Source organism: Cetorhinus maximus, chromosome 5, assembly GCF_964194155.1.
Source record: "Cetorhinus maximus chromosome 5, sCetMax3.hap1.1, whole genome shotgun sequence".
In the NCBI taxonomy this organism is placed as follows: domain Eukaryota; kingdom Metazoa; phylum Chordata; class Chondrichthyes; order Lamniformes; family Cetorhinidae; genus Cetorhinus; species Cetorhinus maximus.
The window spans coordinates 1,892,116-1,908,824 of NC_135883.1; positions in this window are offsets into that span (position 1 = coordinate 1,892,116).

A 16,709-nucleotide genomic window follows, 5' to 3' on the forward strand; every position below is an offset into this window, starting at 1 on the left:
ACTGGGAAGAATCTCCTACAGTCAGCATCGTGGTGAAACAGTCACTTCAAAAAGTGACGTCAGCACAAAAGTGAGAGCTGATTGGTGAATAGCGGGTAAGTTTTTTTCTCCAGTTTAAAATAGATTAAGCTAAGGGAAGGTAAGAGTTCTAGTTCTTATTTAAAGTACATAAATAATTTAACTTTTTAATGTATTTAACTTAAAGTAAGGGTTTTTTTTTCAACTAGAGGCATGGCAGGGCAGCTCAGTCCCGTGTTATGTACCGCCTGCAACATGTGGGAAGTCCTAGACGCTCCTTGCACTCTGACTGACCACATGGGCAGGAAATGCCACTTGAGCTCCGAGTTTTGGAACGTGAGCAGCAGCTGGAGGCACTGAGGTGTATCCAGGAGGCTGAGAGTTTTGTGGATAGCGTTTTTAGACGTGGTCACCTTACAGCTTACGGAAGTGCAGACAGAGGGGGAATGGGTGACCATCAGTCAGAAGAAAGGTGTCAGACAGGTAGTCAGGAAATCCCCAGGGTGCATCTCGCTCGAGAACCGTTTTTCTGTGTTGGAAAACGGTGAGAGTGACGGTTCCTCTGGGGAGTGCAGCTACACTCATGGTACTGTGAGTGGCTCAGCTGCACAGGGGGGGAGGAAAAAGAGGGTAAGAGCAATAGTGGTAGGAGACTCGATAGTAAGGGGAAAGACAGGCGTTTCTGCGGCCGTAGACGTGACTCCAGGATGGTATGTTGCCTCCTTGGTGCCAGGGTCAAGGATGTCACTGAATGTCTGCAGGGCATTGTAAAGGGGGAGGGCAAACAGACAGAGATGGTGGTGCATATTGGCACCAAGGACATAGGTAGAAAGAGGGATGATGTCCTGCAAGCAGAATTTAGGGAGCTAGGAAACAGATTAAAAAACAGGACCTCAAAGGTAGTAATCTCTGGATTACCTCTGGTGCCACCTGCTAGTGAGTATAGAAATAGGAGGTTAATCCAGATGAATGCGTGGCTGGAGAGATGGTGCAGGAGGGAGGGCTTTAGATTTCTAGGACATTGGGACCATTTCTGGGGTCGGTGGAACCTGTACAAGGTGGACGGGTTGCACCTGAACCGGAATGGGACCAACATCCTTATGGGGAGGTTTGCTAGCGCTGTTGGGGAGGGTTTAAACTAACTTGGCAGGGGGATGGGATCCTGAGAGGAGGTTCAGCAGGGGGGGATGCACAGCCAAAATTAGAAGAGAGAGCAAGTGAGTCTGCAAGGCATAGAAATTATAGGTCAGTTAAGGCACAAGGGAGCTTGGCAAGGTTGGATGGTATTTATTTTAATGCAAGGAGTCTGGTGAATAAGGCAGATAAGCTGAAGGTACAAATTAACACATGGAAGTATGATGTCATTGCTGTCACAGAGACATGGTTGAGAGAGGGGCAGGATTGGCAGCTCAATATTCCAGGATATAGGGTCTTCAGGTGAGACAGGGAAGGAGGTAAAAGAGGAGGGGGTATCACAATATTGATCATGGAATCAATTACAGCAGTAAGGAAGGATGACATCTTAAAAGGCTCCTCAAATTAAGCCATATGGGTAGAACTGAAAACAAAAAAGGAGCAATCACATTGCTGGGAGTGTACAAACAGTCAGAGAGAAATAGAAGAGCAGATATGTAGGCAAATTTCAGAGAACTGTAAAAATGATAGGGTGGTAATAGTGAGGGATTTCAACTTCCCCAACATTAACTGGGTTGGTCATAGTGTAATAGGTTTAGAGGGAGAGGAATTCTTAAAATGCACCCAGGAGAGCTTTTTTAAGCCAATACGTAGAAGGTCCTACAAGAGATGGGGTGGTCCTGGACTTAATTTTAAGGAATGAAGCCGGTCAAGTGGTAGAGGTATCAATGGGGGAACATTTTGCAGATAGTGATCTTAACTCTGTTAGATTCAAGGTTGTTATGGAAAAGGACAAGGATGGGCCAGAAATCAGAGTTCTAAATTTGGGGAATGCTGGTTTTAATAAGATCAGATATGATTTGGCCAGAGTGGACTGGGAGCAGCTACTTTTAGGTAAATCTGCGTCAGAGCAGTGGGACTCATTCAGAAGGAAATAGGGAGAGTACAGGGCCAACATATTCCAGTAAAGACAAAGGGTGTGACCAACAAATCCAGGGAACCCTGGATGTCAAGGGATATACAGGGTTGGATAAAGAGAAAAAGAGAAAAAGGGAGGCTTATGGCCGATACTGAGGGCTCAAAACAGCGGAAGCCCTAGAGGAGTATAGAATGTGTAGCGGGGAACTTAAAAAGGAAATTAGGAGAGCAAAAAGGGGGCATGAAGAAACATTGGCAGGTAAAATAAAGGAAAATCCAAAGTTATTTTACAAGTACATTAAGAGTAAGAGGATAACTAGGGAAAGAGTAGGGCCCATTAAGGACCATAGTAGTAATTTGTGTGTGGAGCCAGAAGACGTAGGTAGGGTTCTAAATGAATACTTTGTGTCGGTGTTCACAAGTGAGATGGACGACGTGGGCATGGAAATCAGGCAGAAGGACTGTGATATAATTAAAGAAATTAGCATAGAAAGGGAGGAAGTTCTAAGTAGTCTGGCAGGCTTAAAAGTAGATAAATCTCCAGACCCGGATGTAATGTATCCCAGGCTGTTGAGTGAGTCAAGGGAGGAGATAGCAGGGGTGCTGGCAATAATTTTCAATACCTCTCTGGCCACAGGAGAGGTGCCAGAGGACTGGAGGACAGCCAATGTGGTACCGTTATTCAAGAAGGGAGGAAGGGATAAACCAGGGAACTACAGGCCAGTCAGTCTAACCTCAGTGGTAGGGAAACTATTGGAAGCAATTCTGAGGGACAGAATTAATCTACACTTGGAGAGGCAGGGATTAATCAAGGACAGTCAGCATGGTTTTGTTAAGGGGAGGTCATGTCTAACCAATCTGATTGAATTTTTCGAAGAGGTAACCAGATGTGTAGATGAGGGCAATGCATTTGACGTAGGCTACTTGGACTTCAGCAAGGCTTTTGATAAGGTCCCGCATGGGAGACTGATAATGAAGGTAAGAGCCCATGGGATTCAACGCAATTTGGCAAATTGGATCCAGAATTGACTGAGTGGCAGGAAGCAGAGGGTGATGGTCGAGGGGTGTTTTTGTGACTGGATGCCTGTGTCCAGTGGGGTTCCACAGCTATCGGTGTTGGGTCCCTTGCTGTTTGTGGTATATATAAATGGTTAAGACTTGAATGTAGGATGGTTGATCAGTAAGTTCGCGGATGACACGAAAATTGGTGGGGAAAAGTAGTGAGGAGGAGAACCTTAGCTTGCAGGAGGATGTAGACAGGCTGGTCAGAAGGGCTGATCAGTGGCAAATGGAATTTAATCCGGATAAGTGTGAGGTGATGCACTTGGGCAGGACAAACAAGGCAAGGGAATACACGATGAATGGTAGGGTCCTGGAAAGTACCGAGGATCAGAGGGTCCTTGGTGTGCATGTCCACCGGTCCCTTAAGGTAGCGGGACAGGTAGATAAGGTGGTTAAGAAGGCATATGGGATACTTGCCTTTATTAGGTGAGGCATAGAATATAAGAGCAGGGCAGTTATGCTGGAACTGTATAAAACACTGGTTAGGCCACAGCTAGAGTATTGCGTGCAGTTCTGGAATCCGCATTATCGGAAGGATGTGATTGCAGTAGAGAGAGTGCAGAGGAGATTTACCCGGATGTTGCCTGGGCTGAAGAGTTTTAGTTATGAGGAGAGATTGGATAGACTGGGGTTATTTTCCCTGGAGCAGAGGAGATTGAAGGGGGAACATGATTGAGGTGTATAAAATTATGAGGAGCACAGATAGGGTAGACAGGAAGGAACTTTTCCCCTTGGTGGAGAGATCAATAACCAGGGGGCATAGATTTAAGGTAAAGGGCAGGAGATTTAGAGGGGATGTGAGGAAGACTTTTTTCACCCAGAGGGTGGTGGGAATCTGGAACTCACTGCCTGAAAGGGTGGTAAAGGCAGAAACCCTCATAACATTTAAGAAGTATTTGGATGTGCACTTGCGATGCCATGGCATACAAGGCTATGGGTCTAGTGCTGGAAAGTGGGATTAGAATAGTTAGGTACTTGTTTGACTGGCGCAGACTCAATGGGCCGAAGGGCCTTTATCTCTGCTGTAGACCTTTGTGACTCTATGATAAAAAGCTTCAGCAACGTGTCTCTCGTTTCTGCAATATTCAAATTCTGTACTACCAAGTGACTGTTCGTTCTAACCTTACCCTGCATATATCATCCTCTTTAATGTTCAGTAGGACCCACTGCACCTCTTACTACCTGCCTACTATTTACACGCTGGGAGAAGATTTTTGGGTTCACTTTTTATGTTGATTGCCATTCTGTTCCCATACTGACTCTTTGGCAGCCTTATTTTCCTCTTCACCTCCCCTCTCAACCTATTGTACTGACCTGATTCTCACCTTTTTTTGATCATAATCTCTATCTCTCTCGCCATCCAAGGGGCCCTGATTTTGGCGTCCTTCCCTTTCACTCTTGTTGTAATGTACCTGAAACATCTCTTAAAGGTTAATCATTGTTCCATTACAACTTTCCTTGTCAGTTCCATGTTACCCTTCGCATCACAATGAAATTCCCCCTTCCAATTTCAAAGTTCTATATTATATTGTCCCTTGCTCTTCTCATTACTAATCTAAACTTACGATGCAATGATCACTCTTACCCAAATATTCCCATGCAGACACCTGATCCATTTGGCCCACCTCATTTCCCAGCACCAGATCCAGCAATGCCTCCTTTCTAGTTGGCCTAAGAACATATTGATCAAAGAAGCTCAACTGAACACATTTCAACAGTTGTTCACATCCTTATTCTTTTCTCTAACATTATCCTAATCAATATTTGGGTAATTTAAGTGCCTCAGTAGCACAACTTTATAGTTATAGTCATTTGGTAGGACAGAATTTGAGTATTGTTGAAAAAAGATACATGTGGAGTTTTTCATCTTGCACTCATCAGGATACTTTGCAAGGCTGCCAAAAAAGGGGAAAACAACAATTTATACTGTATGTGAAGAGAATGCTGATTGTTTGGCAAGTGGACTTTGATTGGTAGAGACGTTGTCATGGAGAATGCACCAGGGATGGTGACTGATAGTTAATTGCCAAATATTGTTTGAAATCAGCTTGACCCTGATTGGTCAAGGCATTGCCCTGAGGAATGCATCAGCGAATGGATTTCACTTATTTAGTTTAGCTGAAACAGGCACAATGTGTGTATGTGCTCTTTCTGCTGGCAAAGAACAGGGCCCTGTGTATTAACATATGTAGCTTCCAGTACACACAAATGTGCCACACTGCAAGCCTGACTGACAATCTTAAATTGTTTGTCAGCGTAATTCTTAGCACAAAGGATTATTTAGCAAATGTTGTCCAATCGCAGAATCACATCTAATGCTGGACACTGTGTTTTGAGTTTTGCGAGCACAGGCTGGTTGAGTACAGCCTGTACCCTGCCCATTGTGAACACCAGCTGGGATATGTTGTTTGATACAATCCGCCAGTCTTTGGGACCTACATACCTAGCATCACACTGCAACTGAAATTTATATAACACATTATTCATTTGTGTGATAGGCAGAATGTCTTTTTGCCTTGACAGCAGCTTCCTGTTAGTGGCAAATACCACTCGTGTTGTTACTGTATAGTAGCAGTGTGAAACAGCTAGTGTCATCTGTTGCTCAAATGTTTGAGATACCTTCCCCTTCCAGGGTAATCTGAGGTAGACTGGGCACTTTTCAGGGCTGAAAGTGATAGCCTTAGGCCCGTTCATTAGTTTGCGTGATATACAGCGCAAAATGATCTGATCAGGGTAGCCATTATCCTGCAAGATGCCTTTGATGCCCCTATTTCAACATCAAGGCTGCATGGTGAGCAAATGGCTCGGGCCCTATTTACAAGGTTGTCGATAAGGCCAATCTTATAGTGTGTGGAACTGTAAGAATCCCAATATGTATATTGACCAGTGAAGCTAGGCTTGTGGTAGACCGTGCTAGAGAACACCCTGGCAGATTTCTCAATTAGTACATCACTTTTGGCCCCGAAAAGTGCCTAGTCTACTTCAGATTACCCTGATAATGTTTATCTCAAACATTTGAGCAGCAGGTGAAACTAGCTGGTTCATGCTGCTAATGTGCAGCAGCAAAATGAGTGGGATTCACCACTAACAGGAAGCTGCTGTCAAACCAGAAAGACATTCTGCCTATCACACAAATGGGTAACGTGGTATATGAGTTTCAGGCCAGTGTGATGCTGGGTATGTAGGACATACATCTCAAAGACTGGCGGATTGTATCAAACAGCATGTCCCTTCAACTGTTCACAACGGGCAAGATACAGACCATACTCAACCAGACCGTGCTCGCAAAACTCAAAACACAGTGTCCAACATTAGATGTGATTCTGCGATTGGAAAACATTTTCTAAATAATCCTTAGTGTGCTAAGAATCATGCTGACAATCAGTTAAGATCAGGCTCATGGCGTGCTGCTATCAAGCGGCACTTGCTTAGCAATAACCTGCTCACTGACGCTCATTTCGGGTTCCGCCAGGGTCACTCAGCTCCTGACCTCATTATAGCCTTGGTTCAAACATTGACAAAAGACGTGAACTTCCGAGGTGAGGTGACAGTGACTGCCCTTGACATCAAGGCAGCATTTGACCGAGTGTGGCATCAAGGAGTCCTAGCAAAACTGGGGTCAATGGGAATCAGGGGGAAAATTCTCCACTGGTTGGAGTCATACCTAGCACAAAGGAAGATGGTTGTGGTTGTTGGAGGTCAATCATCTCAGCTCCAGGCCATCACTGCAGGAGTTCCTCAGGGCAGTGTCCTCGGCCCAACCATCTTCAGCTGCTTCATCATTGACCTTTCTTCCATCATAAGGTCAGGAGTGGGGATGTTCGCTGATGATTGCACAATGTTCAGCACCATTCAGGATTCCTCAGAATTGAAGCAGTCCATGTCCAAATGCAGCAAGAGCTGGACAATACCCAGGCTGACAAGTGGCAAGTAACATCCGCACAACACAAGTGCCAGGCAATGACCATCTCCAACGGGAGAGAATCTAACCATTGCCCCTTGACGTTCAATGGCATTACCATCACTGAATCCCCCACTATCAACATCTTGGGGGTTACCATTGACCAGAAACTGAACTGGACTGGCCATATAAATACTGTGGCTACAAGAGCAGGTCAGAGGCGAGGAATCGTGCAATGAGTAACTCACCACCTGACTCCCCAAAGTCTGTCCACCATCTACAAGGCACAAGTCAGGAGTGTGATGGAATGTTCTCCACTTGCCTGGATGAGTGCAGCTCCCACAACACTCAAGAAGCTTGACACTGTCCAGGACAAAGCAGCCCACTTGATTGGCACCACATCCACAAACATTCACTCCCTCCACCACCGACATACAGTAGCAGCAGTGTGTAGCATCTACAAGATGCACTGCAGGAATTCACCAAGGGTCCTTAGACAGCACCTTCTAAACCAACAACCACTACCATCTAGAAGGACAAGGGCAGCAGATAGATGGGAATGCCACCACTTGGAAGTTCCCCTCCAAGTCACTCACCATCCTGACTTGGAAATATATCGCCATCCCTTCACTGTGGCTGAGTCAAAATCCTGGAACCCCCCTTCCTAACAGCACTGTGGGTGTATCTACACTACATGGACTGCAGTGGTTCAAGAAGACAGTTCACCACCACCTTCTCAAAGCCAACTAGGGATGGGCAATAAATGCTGGCCCACTGGTGAACCCCAAATCCCATGAATGAATTTTTAAAATTTTGCGTATACTGGAAGCTACATATATTAATACACGGGGCCCTGTTCTTTGCAGACAGAAAGAACATGTAGTCACATTGCGCCTGTTTCAGCTAAACTAAACAAGTGACAGCCATTCGCTGACTCATTCCTCAGGGCAATGCTTTGACCAATCAGGGTCAAACTGCCTGGTTTAAATTTCAAACAATGCTTGGCAGTTAATTGTCAGTCACCATCACTGGTGCATTCTCCATGGCAATGTCTCTGTCAATCAGGGTCCACTTGCCAGCCAGTCAGTCAGCACTCTCTTCACATACAGTATAAATTGTTGTTTTCCCCTTACATTGGTAATGTGTCCTGATGAGTGCAAGATGAAAAGCTCTGACGTATCTCTTTTTTCAGCAAAACTCTCCAGTTCTTGCATATTTCTGTGATTTCCCGCAGGTTTGTTCCTCTATCTCTATCACTATTTGGAGGCCTATAGAATACAAGTAGTGTGATCTTAGCTATTTTACTTTTCAGCTGTAACGGAATGGACATATTGGAACTAATAATGTTCATTTCTTATTTCCCAAGTGGGGCGGAAGTATCGCCTGCAGCCAATCAACACTCACAGGAATGTAAATTGGCTGCAGGCCGTTTGGAGTCACCCTGCAGATGGCGGGAAGGGACACCCCACCATCCGAAAAATTCAGCCCATGAAGAAGTCATTAAAGCTGAATACATATTAATGTTCAAAAACTATGATTAAAGGTTATGACATGTCCCACTTTTCGATATAACTGTGTGTAGTTCTTTCCTGTCTCAGTTTAATACCAAATGTTTAGATTATTTGATGAAATACTGACACTTTAAATTGCACCTGATCATTTTTGGCAGTTCCACAACTGGATTATTATTGCTGATGGGGCTACTAATAATAAATATAAATTCAGAAAATGATCTCTTGGTTAGTCAATATAGATTTGTGAAGTAGAAGCTCGATTGCAATTTAAAGTTGGTTCACATAACCAGATTGTACTGAAATCTGTTTAACTGATTTTAGAATAAAAAGGAATGCAATCGACTAACCATGGTCGCTGTCTGTTTTCCTGAGTTTGGGAATTTGATTTTGAAGCTGACGGATGTGGACAGAGCTCTGTTTCCTGCCTGATAACACAGCTTCTACTCGGCATTGCCTCTCCATCAGGATGTTTGTAGTTATTTTACTAGTCATCAGACTGAGGAACGAACACTTGGTGATGTCAATCTGGGGAAAAAACTCACTGATTAACATCATCTGGGACCAGTGACCCTACCAGAAGACTTGGTGGACAGATTTTGTTTCTTAACAAACAAAGGCTGGGGTTTTCCGTGACTGCCAATGTTGGGCAGGTTGGGTTGCCTGAGCGGACAATATGGCGCGATTGGTTTCATGACGCGTGAAACTAGTTTGCGAATGTCCGCTCAGCCTGCCAAGGACAGGCCACATTTCCCACCATCAGACATCGGGAACCTCATTGTAATACACCTGCATATCATTATTAGGCCTGCCGTCTGGAATCATTCCACCCCCCACCCCCACGCTGGATTGTCCGCCTGCGTCGGTGGGATTGCACGCTGACATGTTTCACAACAGCATATAAAAGGCGTGCACTTGGCCGGCTGCACTTTGAGGGGAATTCGGAGGTGAGCGCACAGTAATGTTGCGCATCACTTACCAGGGTCACCTGTTGGACTTCAAGCTTGAGGCGCAATGTGGAGGGAGGGCAAGGGCAGCCCTGCCATTGAATGTAGTGCACAAGCATTCAGGATGGGGGGGGTAGGGTGGGCGAGGGAAGTGGCCACACATTAAGGACGCCTTATATAAGGTGACCTTTCCTCTGCAACTGAGGCAGTTCAGGCGCAGCCATTGATCTGATTGGAGTCGGGTCTCTAGCTTATCTGCCCACTCAAGCAACGCAGAGGCATTAAAATGCCACTAAGTGCTCCAGAGCTTTTCACCCCTCGAGCACAGGCTGCAAAGTAATGAGTGTTTTAGTGAACTGCAGAACAGTTGGACAACTGGGCACATTGTACAATCTCCTCGCTAAAGCCATGGAGCAGTCACTGGTGGAGACGCTCACAGCCCCTTGCAATGTCTCTCTGATGGTTCAACCTAAGAGTGCAGCCTTGCAGTGCGGGTTAGGAGAATGCCTGTGCCTGAGCTGAGAGCACAGCCTGCAGTCCAATGGGCAAAGCTGCTGCCAATCGGTCAGGTGGAGTGGGGTGGAGGAGGGTGGGGTTTCGGGCAGCCATGCAGCGCACTAAACGCTGGCCATCCAAGTGGTGGACAGCACTCTCCGCGATGCATTAAGGGGCCTTCAGACTTAACCAGGACAGATTCTCAGTACACCCATGCTAACCATGTGTCTCTCTCTTTCATTCTGCAGGAGGAGTACATCAGGGTCATGGAGCCTGGTGAACTGGTTGTATGGGGTGGCTGGAGCTCCCACACACACTGCTGAAGGGCCTCAGTGAGCCTTCGCTGGTCAGCACATAGCAACACCCAGGGTCTATAGACACTAGCTTTGACTCCTGCAGGTGACCGAGAACCAGTGTCACCGAAGACTGCGCATGTCTGGAGAACTGGTCGCTCACATCTGCCAGCTGCTGCAGGATTTGGCACCAGGTGGACTTGGAGGGCATCCACTGCCAGTGGCCATGGAAGTGACCAGGGTGCTCAATTTTTACACCAGTGGCTCCTTTCAGGGCTCCACAGGTGACCCCTGTGGGATATCATAAGTCTCCGCCCACAAATACATCCATGAGGTCACGGATGCCATCTTCATGAGGGCAACGCAACTTTGTGCATTTGACCCGGGATCAGGACAGAGTGATTGGATTTGCCTAGATCTCGTATTTCCCACAGGTGCAGGGTGCCATCGACTAAATTCACACGGCGCTCAGATCTCCATCACAACACGTGGTCAACTACTCTTAGCCTTCTAGCTCTTACCTTAAATCTCTGCCCCCTGGTTATTCACCCCCTACTAACGGATCCACCCTATCCTTACCTCTCATAATCTTATACACCTCTATCTAGTCCTTTCTTAACCTTCGCTGCTCCAAGGAAAACAACCCCAGCCTATCCAATCTTTCCTTATGGCTCAGACCCTCCAGCCCAGGCAGCGTCCTGGTAAATCTCCTCTGTACCGTCTCCAGTGTAATCACATCCTTCCTATAATGTGGTGACCAGAACTGCACACAGAACTCCAGCTGTGGCCTCACCAGCGTTTTATACAGTTCCAGCATAACCCCTCTGCTCTTGTATTCCATGTCTCGGCTAATAAAGGCAAGTATCCCATATGCTTTCTTAACCACCTTATCTACCTGCCCTGCTACCTTTAGGGATCTGTGGATATTTTTAATTCCTCTCCGGCCATGGGGGAGGTGCCAGAGGACTGGAGAACAGCTAATGTGATTCCGCTATTTAAGAAGGGTTGTAGAGATAAGCCAGGGAACTACAGGCCAGTGAGTCTCACATCAGTGGTAGGGAAACTATTGGAGAAAGTTCTGAAGGAGAGTATCTATCTCCACTTGGAGAGGCAAGGTTTGATCAGGGATAGTCAGCATGGCTTTGTCAGAGGGAGGTCATGCCTAACAAACTTGATTGAATTTTTTGAGGAGGTGACCAGGTGTGTAGATGAGGGTAGTGCAGTTGAAGTAGTCTATATGGATTTCAGCAAAGCCTTTGACAAGGTCCCACATGGAAGACTTATAAAGAAGGCAAATGCACATGGGATACAGGGTAATTTGATAAAGTTAATTCAAAATTGGCTTAGTTGTAGGAGACAGAGGGTGATGACAGAAGGATGCTTTAGTGTCCAGTGGCGTACCACAGGGATCTGTGCTGGGTCCCCTATTATTCATCATTTATATAAACAACATAGATGACTATGTGGGGGGTAGGATTAGTAAGTTTGCGGATGACACAAAGATTGGCTGGGTGGTTAACAGTGAGGTTGAGTGTCTTGGGCTACAGGAAGATATAGACGGGATGGCCAAATGGGCAGATAAGTGGCAGATGGAATTTAACCCTGAAAAGTGTGAGGTGATACACTTTGGAAGGAGTAATTTGACAAGGAAGCACTCAATGAACGGCATGACACTAGGAAGTTCTGAGGAACAAAGGGACCTTGGGGTGTGTGTCCATAGATCTCTGAAGGCAGAGGGGCATGTTAGTGGGGTGGTGAAAAAGGCATATGGGACACTTGCCTTTATCAATCGAGGCATAGATTACAAAAGTAGGGAGGTCATGTTGGAGCTGTATAGAACCTTGGTGAGGCCACAGCTGGAGTACTGTATGCAGTTCTGGTCGCCACATTATAGGAAGGATGTGATTGCACTGGAGGGGGTGCAGAGGAGATTCACCAGGATGTTGCCTGGGATGAAACATTTAAGTTATGAAGAGAGGTTGGATAGACTTGGGTTGTTTTTGTTGGAGCAGAGAAGACTGAGGGGCGACCTGATCAAGGTGTACAAGATTATGAGGGGCATGGACAGGGAGCAGCTGTTCCCCTTAGTTGAAAGGTCAGCCACAAGGGGACACAAGTTCAAGGTGAGGGGCAGGAGGTTTAGGGGGATGTGAGGAGAAACTTTTTTACCCAGAGGGTGGTGAGGGTCTGGAATGCGCTGCCTGGGAGGGTGGTGGAGGCGGGTTGCCTCACGTCCTTTAAAAAGTACCTGGATGAGCACTTGACACGTCATAACATTCAAGGCTATGGGCCAAGTGCTGGTAAATGGGATTAGGTAGGTCAGGTGTTTCTCACCTGTCGGTGCAGACTCGATGGGCCAAAGGGCCTCTTCTGCACTGTGTGATTCTGTGATATGCACACCAAGGTCCCTCTCATCTTCAGTAATTTCCAGGGCCCTGCCATTCATAGTGTAATCCCTTGCATTGTTATCCCTCCCCATGTGCATTACCTCACACTTTTCCAGGTTGAATTCCATTTGCCACTGCTCTGCCCACCTGACCAGTCTATTGATATTCTCCTGCAGTTTATGGCTATCCTCCTCACTATTTACCACCCGACCAATTTTCATATCATCCGTGAACTTCTTGATCATCCCCCCTACATTTAAGTCCAAATCATTTATGTTCACCACAAACAGCAAGTGCCCCAGCACCAAGAACTATGAAACCAAACTGGAAACAGACTTCCAGTCACAGAAACATCCCTCTACCATTACCACTGCTTTCTGCCTCTCAGCCAATGTTGGACCCAATGTGCCACTTTGCCTTGGACCCCATGGGCTCTTACTTTCTGGACCAGTCTGCCATGAGGGACCTTATCAAAAGCCTTGCTGAAGTCCATGTAGACCACATCAAATGCGTTACCCTCATCAACACTCTTGCTTACTTCCTCAAAAAATTCAATCAAATTTGTAAAACACGACCTTCCTTTAACAAATCTCTTAACAAATCCCCACATTGCACCTATGAACATTTGACTCCAGTCTGGCTTATGGCAGCGCACATACCCTCTGTGAGAATGCTCCTGTCATGGAGATGCAGTGGAGGCCCTAATAGTCGCTCGATTGCAGGAGGATGATGACAACATGCAGACAGGGCACTCCATAGATCTTCACACAGCCTCTGTGAATGTTTGACTCTTGTCCTTCCGAGGGCAGCTCACTTGCGCTCTGTGATCAGGGTCATACCATGGAGACACAGCCATGAAACTTTAAAAGCACCTGATCGTTTGTCCATCTTCAGCACCTGAGCCCTTCAGGAGCACAGCATCACTGGTCACAGATGCTGGTGTGTTGGGGGCCAGCCCCACATTAAAGGTGCTGAGAGCACAGAGAGAGAATGGGGGAACTCTGTGACGCCTGCCCACAACATTCTGGCAGCAACGACCAGCACCATCGAGGTGCAGGCATCAGTAATGTGTCCAGGGAGTGTGAGGCCGGACCATCACTTTGGTCTGAAGGCTGCACAGACACAGGGAAGAGGCCCTGGACTGAGACACCTGCCTTTATCTTGTGCAGAAAGGTTTCACATCTGAGTGACACGAACACTGCTCATCAGAACAAGGAGCCATAGGCAGGGAGACATTCTTGGGAGTTTATTGACAATAGCGAAGAGTATGTACAAGTGATTAACACCCGTGCCCAGGCTGTGTAACTAATTCGTCTTAACTTTCCTTACCCTGCCGCTACATCTTGGTGCTCCCCGGACACCTACAGCGGAGGTGGAGGCAGCCTGCTGACTGCTACTGTGATGACCATGGCGAGAATCCTCTGGAGGGCAGAAACCTGGAGGGCCCAATCCCGCTTTCGGGGTCCTGCTGTGTGGCAGTGGCACCCTCCTCGGCCTGTGGAGCTAGAGCTGCTGAGGTCACAGGAAGAGGGGATTCGGGTGGGCCGGACTCTCCCAGAGTCAACTGGATGGATGGCCCTGGGGAGGTGGGGTGGTGGGCGGGTACACCTGCTGATCTCCCTCCTTGTGGGTGCCCAAGGGCCCCTGGCTGACTCCATGAGCGGAAGGGTTGGCTGGAGTGAGATCGAGCTGCCCAGCACCCCTTTCTTGTACACACTGTTGGAGGCCTCAGTGTATGGCAACAGCGATAGAGTTAAGCCCATGCAGCAGTGCAGGAGCGATTTTTCTTTTGAAAAATATACTTTATTCATAAAATATCTGGAAGAACATTACAAAACATTTCTAAATCGCCATCACAAAAAGTACAATCAGATTCAACTTATACACATGGATCACGAGGTGCTTCAATACAATCAATGAATATTACAATCATTTCAATATGGTCATTACAGGCAGTCAGACAATGGTATTGGAGTTGCAGGAGTGATGTCCTAGACCAAGGTCTCTATGGCGACCACCATCCCACCATTGTTGACCTCAGTGCGTTGGCATGCCGTCACTATTACCTCAGAGTAATGGTGGACGGACTCCTCCATCGTGCCTTGCAATCTGAGGAGTGCAGTGGACATCCCTTCCTGATGTTCCCGAGCTTGTCTTTGCAGCTTCAGTATCTGTGACATGACCGAGTCCAGAGGCTCATCATCTGACTCGGACTCAGCAAATTCCTGGCCTCCAGCAGCCCTCCGAGTGTCGGGGACCTGGGAAGTCCCTGTCTCCACCTGCTGTGGATCAGACAGTGCGATGTGCTCACCAGATTGTGATCCTGAGGCTATTCTAAAGCTCGGTCCCACCAGGTTGTGTGTCTCTGCGCTGGTGGAGGGTGTGGGTGAGCGATGTTACGAGACTTTAAGGAGGGTGCCTTCAGATTCCTCTTCAGAGGTTTCTTCGGGGCTTGATTGGAGACCCTGGGTCATGAACTCTGTCGGCTGTTTCCCAGATGTGCCTGTGAAAGGGGAGATAATTAGTGCCTGGCAGTGGCCTGTGAAACAGGACACATCACTCACAGCATGGTTGTCTGATGGATGTTGCACTGCTGGATTCTCACTTGGTAGACCACCGACCACGACCTCACCGTCAGCACAAGATTGGCCCAGGTCGTTGCTGGCCAGCTGGATGGCTCTGTTTTCAAAGTCCACGAGGATCTTGATTTCAGGCATTCCTCCACCAGTCTGTGACCGCTCCCTGTTGTCGTGTGCCAGCTTGTCCTGCATGGATAGAGATGGGGAGAGTGTAAGCAGGATGCCTGCCAGGCCAGATGACAAGTTTGCCTGGCCAGTGTGGGTGGTGTGTGGTCCCATGGATGGGATGAGGACAATGACAGTGAGTGTGAGAGCATGAAAGGTGATGTCCCTTGAACTGGCAGTGAATGAGGGCCCTGTGGGTGTGTGATGGGTTTTGAATTTATGAGTTGAGAGCGATGAGAAGAGTGACTTACCCTGGCAGAATGGAGGAGATCATTCATCCTTTTGCGGCACTAGGTGGCTGTCCTCTTTTGAAGGGCGTTGGCGCTGACCACCACTACCACTGCCTGCAAAGCTGGGTTGGTCACGCCATTGCCCATCCTGTGGCCAGACCATGGGTAGAAGACATCGCATTGGGCCTCCATAGCAACCAAAAGGCATTTCAGTGACGCATCGCTAAACCTGGGGAATGCAGTCTTCTTGCCTTTCTTGGACATCTTCTCTGCAGTAGTCGTGGACTGGAGACTCTGAGATGTGGTTTGCATGGCTGGATTTTAAATATGGTGCCCAGCGTGATGAAGCAGCTGGTATATTTAGTTGCCAGTCCTGACTGTCTTGTAGCCTTAGTAATAACCACAATATCTCACCCTCCTAGTTGAATTGGTGTCTGTAATTAAATTTGTTCCTTATATTTTCTACATTTATATAAAGAATTCTTACTTGGGCTACACATCCTAACCTGTCCTTCTGCTCTAATGTTTGAATCATTTGTTTTTATAATTTCTCTCATCTGATTTAATTACTTTCAACATTTTATTTTTTTCCTTTACCTGTGGAGCCTAAAGCACAATTTTCACTGTTACTCTACTCCCTTCTCTTTTGTCTGCTTTGGAACTAGACCTTTCATCTGGGCCCTACCCCCATGTACTAGTTTAAGATCTTTGTGACTGCTCCATTTATCCTTTCCGCTAGGACCCAGATCCATGCCCCATTTAGGTCGGGTCCATCCCAATGGTCCACTTCCTTTCATGTCTCAGTATCCCGTGGAATGGAATTCTCCTTCCCCTCCTGCACCAAATTCCCACTGTCATGGAATTCTCACTCTCAACTTCCCGCTTTCATCAAATTCCCAACTTTTGCACTCCAGTGACAACGCACTCCTTTTACAACCACTCTGTGCATGACCAGATCCTATTTACTTTACCGACCTTTTCAACTGCTCCCAATTAAAAGCATTTACTCAACTTCCTGCATGTATTAATTAGCATCCCTTCAGGCAACCACAGCTGATTGACAGTTTCT